Here is a 14,748-nt window from a genome sequence, read left to right on the forward strand (position 1 = left end):
AAAACTTCTGGTCTCAGATAAGCTTAAAAACCTTTAAATTGATTAGAAATCCCAGTCTGCAATTAATACAATACAAAATACTACATAGAGTGCACTATACAGGTCATCGGATGTTCCAGATGGGCTTTACATCTTCCAACAACTGCTCACACTGTCAAGGCAATACACCAGACAATTAGATCCACGCTCTTTGGTTCTGTCCACCAGTGCAGAAGTTTTGGCGCGGGATATGTGAAGACTTATCAAAGTGTCTGAATGTAAATTACAACCTCCCCTTTAGTGTGCTTGTTGGGCAAATTGGATGATGTCACTACAGAAACTAATACAGTCCACATGGTTTTTACTGCCCTATGCATCGCCATGAAAATGGTCCTCATGAACTGGAAAAATAAAAATAATCTTAATTCTAGCCAATATAGAAACCATCTAATAGATCACATTAGTTTCGAGACAGCCTCGGCCACCACATTAGAGCAATCCCTCTGGGCTCCTTTGATCGGCTCCATCACCTAGCAGGGGTGGGGGGGTCGTGGTTTGGTCCCGCCTTCGCCATTGTGGTTGATGTGGAGGTTGGGACGGGCTTAGGGGCTTAGGGTGTCTGGAGAATCCCAAGAGACGTTATCCCTGGAGCGCTTAACCCAGGGGTTGTGGTCATAACCCTGGGGGAGGGTCTGTGCTGGCGGACGTAGGTTACTGGCCTGGTAGCCTGGCTGCCCCTGAGTGAGTTCGGGGGTGCTTCGCCTCCGTGCTAGGGCTCTGGCTGGGCGTTGGGGGCTTCGGTCCTTGTTGGTGTTTCGCCGAGGTTGTGGCGGGTGGGTACACGGGGGCTCAGCCCTGGCGCAGGGGGCCACTGGCGCATCGGCCTAACTAAGGGGCTCTTCAACTGACAGGGAGTTTGTTCCATCCTTGCAGGAGTCCACTCTGCAGGTGGGGGAGAGTCATAGGAGAAGTGGAGAATAAACTTGACCTGGGTGTCTACTGTCTTGTGCAGTCTGGGAGATGATTGAATGTTAGGGTGGGTACAGTTTCCTCTGCGGTGGGATCGGGTGGGCCGCCCCGGGACCTGTTGGGCTGGGCGGTCCTGCTGCCCTAGGCCCCAGTCTGGATGGGCCTGGGCTCCCTTGCCTGGGTGCTGAAGGACGGGGGTGCCTACTGGGGTCAGCGGGGGAGCTGGCCCCAGGGAGGGGCATCTTGCTCCTCCCTTCTTTTCCTCCCCATCTTTGCCTCCCTCTTCCCGCTCCAACACACCCACCTACACATGTAGGGCCTTGGGGTGCGGGTGTGTCACCAGGGTGCAGGGGAGGCACCCCCCCCGTCCCCTACTGGCCACCTGTGTCTCAATTTTATTCCACAACTTAGACATCCACATTACTCACACTCTCATAACACATACTTAAAGGGCCTTGAGGGTGGGCACGTTAATGGCGTCCAGTGGACGGTCTGTGTATTCAACCCCACCTCTGGCGCCGGTGCCCACCTCTCAATTTTAAATCCATGTAGACATTGAGGGTTCTCGGGAGAGGCCGTGCTAACACCTGCTGCTCTCTGGCAGCAGCACCATGCTCTCCCGTGTTTTAAATGCACCTTAGAACAACACGCAGCAACACTACACATGCACGAGAGGAGGGAGGTTTGGGGTCTTCACACACCCCTGTTCTCTGCTGGCCATCGGGGCGGGGGGGCTGGAAGCAGGTGTTGGCCGTCTGATTGGGATCTGGGATATGGGGCCTCCCTGCTGCTGCGGAGCCTGGGGCGGTCTGCATGCCTCCACCCCGGGGGAAAGGGTAACATTTCCTGGGTCTAGGTCCCGTTTCCCCCTCCAGGGGCGAGGATACCTGGACCCGGGGTTTAGAGTTTGTTTGGGGAGTGTGATTGTGTGTACAGTGTCCATGTATGTCTATCCCTACGTTGGGTGAGTGCTGAGTATTTGTATATGTGTGCATGAGGGTGGGAATGCATGTTTGTGTCTGTGTGTGCCTGTTTGTCTGTGTCTATATGTCAGGTCGGGTCTTACACTCCACCTTTCTGGGAACTCCCAGGCCCTCCAAAGGCCTATCTCCCCTCACCACACTCCCTACCGGTAACTGATGCCCTCAGGGGTCGGTGCGTTGGTGGTTCTTGGTGTCCGGGGCTGGGCGCTCAGGTATGTACCAGCTCACTCCCGGTGACTACTTGGCGGGGCCTGGTGCCTGTTGCTCGGTCAGGCCTCTTCTCGGGCCTTCGGCCTCTGGGCCTGCGGCTCGGTTCACTCTGGCTAAGCTGGCTGCCGGCAGAGCCGGCGGGCACGCCACTGCAGCCCCCGCTAGCTTCTGCTCCGTGGCTAATGGGTGACCCCTCATCTGGGGCTCTCCTCAGCTCTTCCCAGGAGGGTGGCACGGATGCCCCTCCGGTGGTCCTCCTTGGGCTCTCGCACTCTGGGGCCTCTGGATGTCTGGAGCCTGGATCTCCTCCATGCCTGCTTCATGCCCTGGGGGACGGGGCTATGGCTCTCTACATCCTCTAGCAGACCATTACATGGGGAAACCTTTTGAATACACAGGTGTGCACTCGGGTGTGCCCAAGAACAGCAAACCCTCATCCCTGAACGATTACCGGCCAGTTGCACTGACCTCGGTAGTAATGAAGATGTTTGAGAGGCTGCTGAAGAACATCATCTCCTCCTCCATCCCAGACACCACAGATCCGCTGCAGTTCGCCTACAGATCCAACAGATCCACAGAGGATGCCATCGCCCACGTCCTGCACACCACTCTCAGCCATGTGGACAAGAAACAGGGTAACTATGTGCGAATGCTGTTTGTTGATTACAGTTCAGCGTTTAACACAATAGTGCCCTGCAGACTGTTCACAAAGCTGTGGGATCTGGGACTTAACAGCTGTCTGTGTGCATGGGTGTTGGACTTCCTCACTGGCAGAACTCAGGTGGTAAGGGTGGGCAGGTGCTTCTCCAACAGCATCACCATCAACACAGGAGCACTTCAGGGATGTGTCCTCTCGCCACTGCTCTACTCCCTCTACACTTCAGACTGTGTGGCCACCCATGGCTCCAACACCATTGTGAAGTTTGCTGACGACACAGTGGTGTTGGGTGCCATCTCCAACAACGATGAGGCGGCCTACATGGATGAAGTGAAGAATCTGGCATCGTGGTGCCAGGACAACCACCTCCAGCTGAACGTCGGCAAGACCAAGGAGCTGGTGGTGGACTTCAGAAGGGGTCAGCACAGAGACTACAAGCCCATTATCATCAATGGAGCTCCAGTGGAGAGGGTGCAGTCCTTCAAGTATCTTGGTGTCCACATCTCCTCAGACCTGACATGGGCTGCCCACATTCAGGTCCAGACCAAAAAGGCTAGGCAGCGCCTGTATCACCTACGACAACTGAGGAAGTTCAGGGTCTCTCCAAAGATCCTCAGGATTTTCTATACAGGCGCTGTGGAGAGCATCCTCACACAGAACATGACATCGTGGTTTGGGAACAGCTGTGTGAAGGACCAAAAAGCTCTCCAGAGAGTGATCCGTACAGCAGAACGCTGCTGCAGGATTGCTCTCCCCCCGCTTCAGGACACCTACACCAGGAGATGCCGGACTAGAGCAGCGCAGATACTGAAGGACCCGTCCCATCCTGGCAACAAACTGTTCCAACTTCTGCAATCTGGTAGAAGGTTCCGCATCTTACGGGCAAGGACAGAGAGACTCAAGAGGAGCTTCTATCCCCAAGCCATCCGTGCCCTAAACACACACACCCGCCCTCTCACATCATCTATAATTGACTGAGTCAGGACTCTTCCAGACACTAAACCAAGGCACAATGTACATTTCAATTCCTTTAATTTTAAATATGTTTATATTGTCTATCCTGTAAAATAGTCAGATGTCTATTCATATTAATGTACAGAATTCACCTGCTTGCTGCTACTACTGCACATTCACCCAATGTATATACTACATATATATATATATATATATATATATATATATATATAATGTTTTTCCTCTACACCCCCCCCCCCCCCCCCCAATTTTTTTGCACATGTCGAGGAGCGTGTCAGGCTACATTTCACTGTGTGTTATACTTGTATAACTATGCATGTGACAAATAAAGAACCTTGAACCTTGAACCTTGGGTGTTCACTGTTCATAGACATAAACTACACCTTTATTGGCTGCTATTTCCAAGCACATTGTGCGCTGTCGGTCCTGCTTGCTACACAACAACATTCAATATTTAGTATTTACTGCTGTTTACACTTAGCTAGATTAACGTGATGGTGTTGTGTTTAGTATGTTGCTCTGTTTTTTGTTTTTTGTTGTTGCTTGTTTTCTCTTCTTTTTCTCTCAACAGGTGATCCAGGAGATTTTTTTTCTTCTTTCTCTTTTTGTGCCCTTTCTCACTGTCCCTCTTCCCTTCTGTTTTTCTTTTCCTTCATCTTTCTTTTTCCCTTTCCTATCCCTCAGTCATGTCTGTCCCGTCTGTAACAACTGAAAATAAAATAAAATAAATAATAACAACAAAGGTCGATCAAATGGACCAATACGGCAAGGCCGTGATGATCCATTTGGCAAAGTAAATCCATTGGGTATACTTGTTGGTCTTCAGACAACAATTCTGATGGCTAAAGAACCAAATGGGATAGGCAAAAAAATATATATATAATATCACATTCTTTAAAAAATAAATAAATAAAATATGGAGGCTTATTTTATTATTTCTTGCTTGACAGATGATCCAATGCAACTATTTGTATTTGTATATTTCACTCCATTCATCACTTATCCAAGTACCTGGAGCTTATCCTAGCTGACCCGAAGTAAACTGTTGTTGAAAATTCAGAATATTTTAATTATGGCATGAAAAAGAAAAAAATGAATTAACATTTATATGATCTGTGCCACTTTGTCAGTTACTTATGATCGGTTTCGCAAATGTTCCTCTTTTCCTCTCATAGAAGATGGTCCAGTTCATCCTTTGCTAAAGGAAGTAATAAAAGAGACAGTGAACCACCTTACCTTAGTATTTATAGAATTCAGCAAGCTCTGATTATGAGTGCCACCTGCATACTTCTGGGTCATTTCACTCAGTTAAGAATCTTACTGAGTACATTTGGGTATGGTTGAACAGTCAATGTCTTAAATGGTCATGACATAACATATCGTCAGGATGTTACTGTACCATATAATTCTGGTTGAGCATTCTCCTCTGAGTACTGGCTTATTTGTGGTTCCTAGAGTTTTTGAAAGCAGAATAGTAAAGCTTATAGTTCGATCATGTGACCCTGAACCATGAACCATGTTACTATGGGCTCAGGCTGTTGGTGGACCTCTCATGACCCACAGAGTACTTCTCTACTTTCCTCTCATTGCTTACTATGCAATTATATGCCACTATTGAATGCCTTTCCTTTTGTCTGCCCTCTAGTTTTTCATCTTGCTGTTTATCATCTCTCTGTGTTTATTATCTTTATTCCTTTCTTTTCCCTCCTACTCCAACATCTGAGTTTGGTTCTGTACCCAAGACTTTGCTAATAAAGTTTCATTAGATTTGAGGTTTTCACTAATTTTGCGGGGTGTCTTACCTTACGTATAAAACACCTTGAGATTTCTGTTGTTGCAAAATGGTTCTATAGAAATAAAACTGAACTGAGTTGAATTAGATGTAGGTTCTCCACTGTTATTTCCTCTTTGAAGAACGATTGCCTGAAATGATATTTTTTCAACTCTATCCCCTGGTAGTTTGAAGTGTAGCTTCTAGTCTGAGCCATGACCGACCAACTATGGACCTTTTATTTTCAAGAAAAGAACTGACAATTTAAGGATAACCTAAAGAGAAAAATCAGTGAGGGCAAAAGCTACAAGCATATTTTCTGTTTCCTCAAAATGTCAGGACATGGCTGCTTGCTTAGTTTGCTCCTGTACATGTCTTGCCCATATAGACATACTGGCTCGGTTGAATGTAATCTAGTCTCAACACAGTGTTTCTTTGACTCTATGTGTTATCCCTTTTTTAGATACTGTGAAGTGATGAGGATTGGTCTGTTTTGCAGATTTTGAGATCGCCCCAAAGGAAATGACCTCATCCTCTGCCTGACTTCCACAGTGATTGCTGGGGATGACTGAGGGAAAATGTGTTAATTTAATTTTATTCTGCTTTTTTAATGAGTGATGATTGAGAACTTGCTGACACACAGACAGAAAATTAGGCTGCTCAGCTGCAGTGACACCTTGTTTATGGCATCCCAACGGATGCCATAAACAATGGCACTTATAGAATCCTTTAGAAAAATAAAGGGGAATTCTGTATTGGCAAACCTGGCAAAACAGAAAGTCCAAGCAGACACAAGCAAGATTACAATCCTCTTATGTGTATCCTTCTTATTTAAGAAACCTCAAAGGATGATGATACAAAAACCAACACTGTGAAATCTCTGAAACATTCAGTATAACTCAATAGACACCATATATCCTTTAATTCTGCCAACATCCTTAAGGACTCTGTTTTCTTAAACACATCTGTCTGTGGCAGTCCTTCATCCAACTAATCTGCCATTCAAAAAAACGACGATTAAGCATGTTTGGCACTAGCTAAAACTGCTAAAAATGTATGCATGTAAGGAAAAGCGTAAACTTTTTTTTTTGATTTTGTGTTCTCTTTCTAATTTGAGTAGCCAATAAATCCATCCTCACTGCTTCTATTTCTTGTAGTATCAAACTCTGCATTTGCAGAAGGCAACAGTAAAGACTAAGTAACGCCCAAGTGTTTGTTTTAAACTCAGTCTTTCTGTATCACGTGTTTTGAGTTTGTTTGTTTTTTTGATGATAAAACTGTTCAGTGGTTTCAGTATGTAAATGGTAAATGGCCTGTATTTGTATAGCGCTTTACTAGTCCTTAAGGACCCCAAAGCGCTTTACATATCCAGTCATCCACCCATTCACACACACATTCACACACTGGTGATGGCAAGCTACATTGTAGCCACAGCCACCCTGGGGCGCACTGACAGAGGCGAGGCTGCTGGACACTGGCGCCACCGGGCCCTCTGACCACCACCAGTAGGCAACAGGTGAAGTGTCTTGCCCAAGGACACAACGACCAAGACTGTCCAAGCCGGGGCTCGAACCGGCAACCTTCCAATTACAAGGCGAACTCCCAACTCTTGAGCCATGTGTGTGGCTGACTGAAGTCTTTTGAAGGTCAGTCCTGTGGATTTGGGAAGCTGCTTATTTTGTTGCCAGAGAGCAGCATCACTGCAGGTCCTAATAAATATTTTGTAAGAAGTAGCCAGGCTGCCCTACTTCAGCGAGGTATGACATAAATGGCATGGATCTGTAGTCTCAGAGTTCCGTTTTCGACGAGCACCCGACCTACACTTGCCTCAGGGTGAAGTCTGAGCTCTACAGAATTCTTCCCAGTGAGTTCATGTATATACTCACACTGGGCATTGTGTCGAGAGCGGGGTTGCTTTACTTAGTTTTGTGAGAAAAGATTATATAAACTAAAGCTTGCCAAAGCCGACTTATGCACTTGTTTCTGTATTTTGAGTCCCCCTATCTCCCCACACAGTCCAATGTATTGTTATCAGACTTAATTTTTTTGACTCTTGATGTACTGTTGATCCACTCACACTCAAGCACACCACCCACACTTGCTCACAAATATGCATCTTCATATATACAATGGACCTGTGCAGATAATAACCTAGCAGGTTTAATTTTGCAGTCAGAAAACCTGGCAAAAGCATTCAATAAAAATAATGATGATTTTGCAGCTCCACTTCAAAGCAACACTCTGATTTGAGACAAAAGTCAGGCTGTTTTCATCAACAGTTACTGATGAGAAAAGGGTAACCACTGCTGGCATCAATGAAGGCTGAATTTATTGCATAGAAACCCCACCACCACCACCCACAAACACACACACACAGGAACACAGCCAGAAGATACAAAATATAAGCAAACAGGCATGCAATCGGAGTCAGAGATCAGGGAGTGAAATGCTGAAACAGTTGGGGAATAGAATAATAGAAAAAGAGGGTTTCTTCTGGCCTGAAGATTATACAGCACAGAGCTTTTGAGCTGCTACCTTATCACCATAGCATAATGCTTCTGTCCTATTTGTTCTTTAGTGATTTATGTGTCCAGCAGGGCCTCAAACTCAAAGAGACTGTGTAGTTAGAGTGGTTCATCCTATTATAATGGAGTGGATGTTGTGGGATATACATCCTGCATAGAGAGGCAACATTCATTCATTCTGTTTCTTCTGTAATTAAAGACTATATACCTAAATCTTGACTTTACTTAGTGCAAGAAAAGCCAGCAACACATTCAACAGAATGCCATAATGTTTATCAACTGGCCTCTTGGGACAAGAGGTTCTGAAGTGCAAGAAATGAATGCCATCAATCTAACCGACTGGAATTTTGATAAAAGTTACTCTTGCTCATTGTTGTGGTTCTCAATTTCCAGAGCAAGCACATCATGCATTACGCCATTAGTAAATAGAATGACGACTTTTAGCAGTGACATCACTATATGGAATTGATAGGCTGCATTTGAGAAATTCAATATCTGAGATACAATCAATATAAAACCAATGTTTTAATGTGGCCATGAAGAAGACTTCCCAGGGACTGATCATGACTTATCCGACCACACCATGTCCTTACCACAATTTAAGGGAGTTTGCCCTCTCTTAGAGGAGAATTATGTACTGACTATTCTGTGCACCAATCAAACTATTCATTTGTATCAACATAAGCATTACAATTTAAGAAGAACTGCTTGCCTGTATTTCTGTTCTACATTTGTTTAAATTACGCTTATCCCGCCCTAGTGACAGTCAACAGATTTAGCAGTTCATGTATAAGTAAGAGTTTGTTTTTAGCAAGGTTTTAGCAATGACATGATTTGTCTTAAAATTTTGCCTTTGTACAACATTTTGAATCAAACATTCAAGAGGTAACTGTAGTGCAGACTTTCAACTTTAATTCAAGTGATATAGCATTCCATTGCATTAACTGTTTTTTACACGTAGCCCTCCACATTTTCAGAGGCTCAAAAATGATTGGCAACGCAGCTTAATGACCAACTGAGACCCTTTTCCTTATCATTCAAAAATAAACTAAAAATAAACTATGCCATTAAGAACTAGTTTGTTTACAACTGGCTTACAATATTTTCACTGTTCATTTCTACCTGCATGTATCAACTGTCCACAGTTCATTTATACATTTATGGAATACCTTTCAATATTGTACTGTCTAATATGAGATGTTAGACAGAGTTTCTGCTCTGACTCCAAACTTTTTAAAAACTTTTTAAATGCACCATCAGAGCCCTATCCAGTGGTGATAACACTTGAAAAGCAGAATGTACACTGACTGAATCCCAGCAACACAGTTGCCTTTGGCATGGCATCAGAACTACGATGAAATGTTAAAAGTTAAAGTGGTACTCCAAGAGAAGTGGCGCTTTGTCAGCCTTGACTAGAGAGAAAGACTCAAATGGGGGATGGTTGGATTTGTTGAATGCAGTGCATAATCATACAGACCAAAAGTGACCACACCATCACAAGATCTAAATGTCATGCTTTGTTTACTGTACAAAAACAATGTTCAACCCTCTGCTTTGCATCTTTGTGGAGAAGGACAGAAAGAGTCAGGCCACACTACGATAAAAAGCCCAAACACACTTCCAAACTACTACAGAACTACTTAAAGACCAAAGAAGACAAAAGAGTTCTGACTCTCAGTGAGTTTCCTCCATCATCACTTGATCTAAACCACACTGAACATTTATGGGGCACTTGAAGATGGAGAACCACGTCATGAGTTATCAGGTTCAGACAAATTGGTGGATTCCATGTATGTTGAGTACTGCTGCTGCCATTAAAGCAAGAAGAGAGGCAGAGTAAGATAATTATGAAACGTTATGATAAGGCTGATGTTCTCAGATCATCTGTATAATTAACAACCAATTTTCTTGCAGTGTCACAAGGAAAAGCATACCAGATGCATGTTCTTATATGGATAAACAAATGTTCCAATGCAGAAGTTAAGTGATTTGACGCTTTCAGAGATCAGACATCTACACTAGCCCAGAAATACAACGATATGGAAATCTATGGGGAAATGGTCCCTGGCTCATTTCTCTATGACACTTTTGTAATGACTTTATAATAAGCTCAACCTCTAGTAGCAGGTTGTACTGCTAGCTAGTAGTTTATTGGTCGCAGATAATACCACATAATGCTTATTTTGTAAATTAGAGTTCATTGGAGTCAAAAATGAGAACAAATCCAGGTACTCATTAGTTTACAACTTCTTCAAGTGACAAAGCCAGTGAGCATCCCTTGATTACACTTTCAGATTCTATATGTTGTACACAACAGTGGGACACATTACATATAATGTTTGCCCAATAGCACACACAAATGTTGATCACTACTGCATGGCCACCCTGCCAGGCAGTATCATGCTAGTGTTTGCAGTTTAACAAACTTCACTGTAGTCACTCAAGTTCCACAAATACAATTGAAACTGTTCTCACCCAAAGTTAACTGCAAAGAAATACTTGTTCTGACATCATAAAGATAAGTAAATGTGTCTGCTTAACCATCAAATATAGCCTTTATAGGTGGGTGATTTAACCAATTTCATTTCTGTGTGCAAACAAAATGGCAATTAGCCTAAACAGGCACTTTTCCCTTGATAATTATCTTTCCCTGTCAGGAGAAACAGCAGGAGTGGAGTGCATAAACTAAGAGTAGTATGATTAACGAAAACACTATCAAAGAAAGCCCCTCCAATATTCCTGCAAGTATAAGCTACATGCATATTGAAAGAATCCTTTGTCTGCTCACCTTTGATCCAGGTAGATGTGTATGAAACAAAAACAGAATTGCCATGGAGAATGGGCGTCAAATTTATATAAAATGCTCATCTATGCCTTTTAATTACCTGACCCGACTGAACTCTTTAGATGCTCATCGAAAGATTCTGCTTTATTAATGGATATATCATTTTATGTGTTCTAATGTGCATTTGTATGTTTCCATATCTCGAAATATTAGCACTTAACATTTTTCATTGACTATTTTAAAGTAGTATTCTTTTCTTTCTAAACAGTACACACTATTAAGCATTAAAGTTTTCAATATACAATATAAAGCACCTTGAGGCAGCTGTTTTTTTTTTTTATTTGGCACTATATAAATAAAAATGCATTGAATTGAATTAAATTAGTGCTATTTAATATTTTGTTCATCATTTATAAATCACTACTCCTCCTTAGTTGGTCATTTAAAAACATGGATATACAATTTATATACAGTCAAGTATATAGTTACTATGTTTTCAAATTGTATGTATTTTTATACTTTATACCTGATAGTTACACATTATTCAATGTTCTCTTTAACAAAAGTGTAAAACAACACTTTTGCACACTATTCCAGGAGTAACTGCGCTGGATTTATCTTGGGTTCAGCTGAGTTTAGCTAGCGCAGCTCTATATGTTCTCTATTCTCCATAGTCTCTGTTGATGTGTTTGGATCACAGTCTCTATTTTCCCCCCATTTTAACAGGTGGACTTAACGTTACACTACTTTACATATTTACTGCTATAATGGGCTGTTTTAAACCTGTGGTTAATATAGCATATTTCAATAATAATAAACTGAACAGGAATTTCTAAATGAAGCTTTCTTTGCTTTTGATGCTAGGTTACGGTTGTCCTGTGTAAAAGTTGCAGTGCGAACAGCTGCAGCGGCTGTCTATTAAGCTAAACACATACGCAATATCTCTGTTAAAATACTTTTTGTGATAAAAAGTTAGACTACCCTGAGTATTGCTGCAGTAACATAATGTAGCATAAATGTAAGGATTAACTAATGTTTTAAAGTAGCATATTAAGCATTTGTTTTATCTTAATTATGGTAGTTGCATACTGGTATTTCCTGATTTCATGCAAAAACGGCCATGTTTTATAAAGGCTGGAGTTTTGAGATTCTGTGGAAATGCCACATGCTTTGGGATTCTCCGTGACAATGGATATAACAACCCTCCCATGAACCTGGTTACCTCCTTACCCTGAGGTGCTGGTTTAAGTCTTCATTGTGCTGGAAAAGAAGACAATCCAGTACTTTGTTCATTTCAGTTCAACTGCGTGAACGCACAAAGCCAGAGAGCTTGACTTCTTCATTTAATTCACAGGCACTTGGTAACTGAATCTGACTGGGCACTTGCATGTTTTAAAAGCTAAAGCTAGCTAACTTAGCAAAGGAAAGCTGACCGAGGAATTCCAAATCCCAGTAAAGACGTTTTCCTGTGTTGGCAGATGAATATGATGCACACTTGGTATTTACACTAGTTTATGAAACATTCACTACAGCTTTGTGAGAACCTTATTCATGTTTTCCATTAAATGAAGAAGCCTCAGTATCTGTAATATTAATATCTCTATCTGTAATATCTCTTCGTGTCTCTTTATCTCTTGAACCCTCTTAAAAACGCAGAACCTAGTCTTTCTTACATATCTGTAATTATTTGCATATAATGCAAATCTTGGAATAAATATTAATATTTTGTGCATCACATTGTCTTTTATTTGTTTCCTTTTTTCTGTTTTGAAGACAGCTTGAGACGTGTTTGAGTCTCAAGGTTCTGCTGACCTTTCACTTTCATTTGTTAATCTTTTGTAAGGCACAGACTCAAAATTAGTGGCAACAGGGTTTATGAAATATTGAATCCAAATTTGATAGTTTTAGTTTAAAATGTTATCCATCAATATGTAGGGCGTGTTTTAGGTGAAAGGACCAATAGTGAGTGTCTGCAGTCTACTGTGAAACACGATGGAGGCTCTGTCATGGATTGGAGCTGCATTTCAGCCCATGGTGTCGGGGATCAGTGAAATTAGCAGAAAACTACCACCAGATTGTGATCCACCATGCAATTCCATCTGGCTTTATTTTTCATTATGACCTTAAAAAATCTTGAAGCACTGTGGGATCATGATCATTTACAGAAAACAGATCAAATGAAGCCAGCATCCAAGGATGAATTTTGAAATGGCTGTCAAGAAGCCTGTAGAGCTACTTAAAGAAATTAAAAGAAAGCTTGCCTAAGAAAATTGAAGCTGTGTTGAAGAATAAAGAAATAAAGGCAGTACAATTCTAACTTTCAAGCTAGTTTGAATTGTACAACCTCTGCTCTGCAAACCGATGCTGCACCAATTTGCATTCCACACACAAAATAAGTGTTGCTAATTGAGCCTTGTAGCAGTGGAGGCAAGAAAGGAATTCACTTATTGTCATATATTGTCACGTGTACTGTACTGTATCTAGAACCTATGTCATATAGACAGCCTATGTAAATGGCAGTATCAGAGTGCAGAATCTTTTTGTCATGTATTCATGTTCACTAAATGTTGTAACGCTGCATTTTTGACAATCTTTTCGAACCTCACATTTGTTCCAGACCTGTGCGTGCTGACTAAACTTATTTCAGTAAACTGCACTGCAGTAAGGCGATCGGAATCTAAAGGTCACGTGATTGTTGATGCAACCTCCAACGTATGAAGGCACATGCACGGAGTCTCTGCCCATATTATTCTTCATGTATAATTTGTCGTATTGTGCAATTTAAAATGCAGAAAGTGTAATAGGGTTTTAGTGTTTTTTTCTAAACCTAAGCTTGGATGTAATGGAAGTTATGTGTCATGGGACTAATGAACCTTGCAGATGCCATGAAGAAGTCCACACACAGTAAGGGGTCACTACCTAAGATGACACATGTACAAAGCACCGCATCGTTTATTTGAACAGCAACATTTTCCATCAGTGTTTTAACATAGTCAAAAATTGCACTTAAAGAGTCATCTTAAGTTGGATTATTAAAAAATCAGACACAATCATGCAAACGAATCCTACATCATTATATCCAAATCTGTCAGCCTCCAGCACATGCACCAAAACATTTACAAAGGCCAGGTTATCACACTGCAAGTGGACATGTCTGACTTCCTGAATAGACTGTTTTCTCATGGTAAACAGCTGTCTTAACTCCTTTTTTCTAATTAAAGGAATGAGATATTGATCCTGTTATCTCTGGCAGAAAACTAGAAAACTGGAGTTGCTTACTACCTTACTGTTGTATTTTTTCAACAATCACTCAAGTTGAAATCAACAGCCCCGTGTGTTTAGACACAAAAAATATATGTAGTGAAGTAGGGGTGGGCGATATAAACGATATACGATAGAAACGATATAAATTTGGCCAACGATAGAGATTTTGACTATATTGCTCTATTGTGATAGCACATGTTGATGATGTCATCAAGCTGCGCCTGTTTTGGTCGAAAGCATCGCAGCAGCTACAACCATTATCATCTGCAAATCATGCCGGGCGTCAGTCACAGCAAAGAGATGAAGCACTTTTGAAATATGGGGAAAGCCAAAAACTGCGCTTCCTCCACTTCCGTAACATTGATTCATTAATGTTGAATTCTCTCGCAGCTGCTCTATTCCCATGTTGTTGCAGTATATTAATAACTAATGAATTCTTGTTAACTTGTAACTCCGTTAAATTTAATAAATTCTGTTTTCATGGATGCCTGGATGTTAAACTTAATTGTTACACCCGATAAAGCAGCAACGCTGATGATTTTATTAAAGATGAAAGAATTTAGACTGTTTTTAACTCTCAGTGTTCGTTTGACTTTGGGACCTGAAACGGACGGAGTTTTGGACCCAGA

General features: G+C 42.0%; 1 protein-coding gene across 2 annotated transcripts in view; it reads right to left on the minus strand.

Moving 5' to 3' along the window:
* brinp2 (bone morphogenetic protein/retinoic acid inducible neural-specific 2) overlaps positions 1-14,748 on the minus strand; it is a 270,389-nt gene that overhangs the window by 91,246 nt on the left and 164,395 nt on the right. The gene's annotated exons all lie outside the window — the stretch shown is intronic.

The sequence above is a fragment of the Simochromis diagramma genome, unplaced genomic scaffold, assembly GCF_900408965.1.
Source record: "Simochromis diagramma unplaced genomic scaffold, fSimDia1.1 OVJJ01000337.1, whole genome shotgun sequence".
NCBI classification, from domain to species: domain Eukaryota; kingdom Metazoa; phylum Chordata; class Actinopteri; order Cichliformes; family Cichlidae; genus Simochromis; species Simochromis diagramma.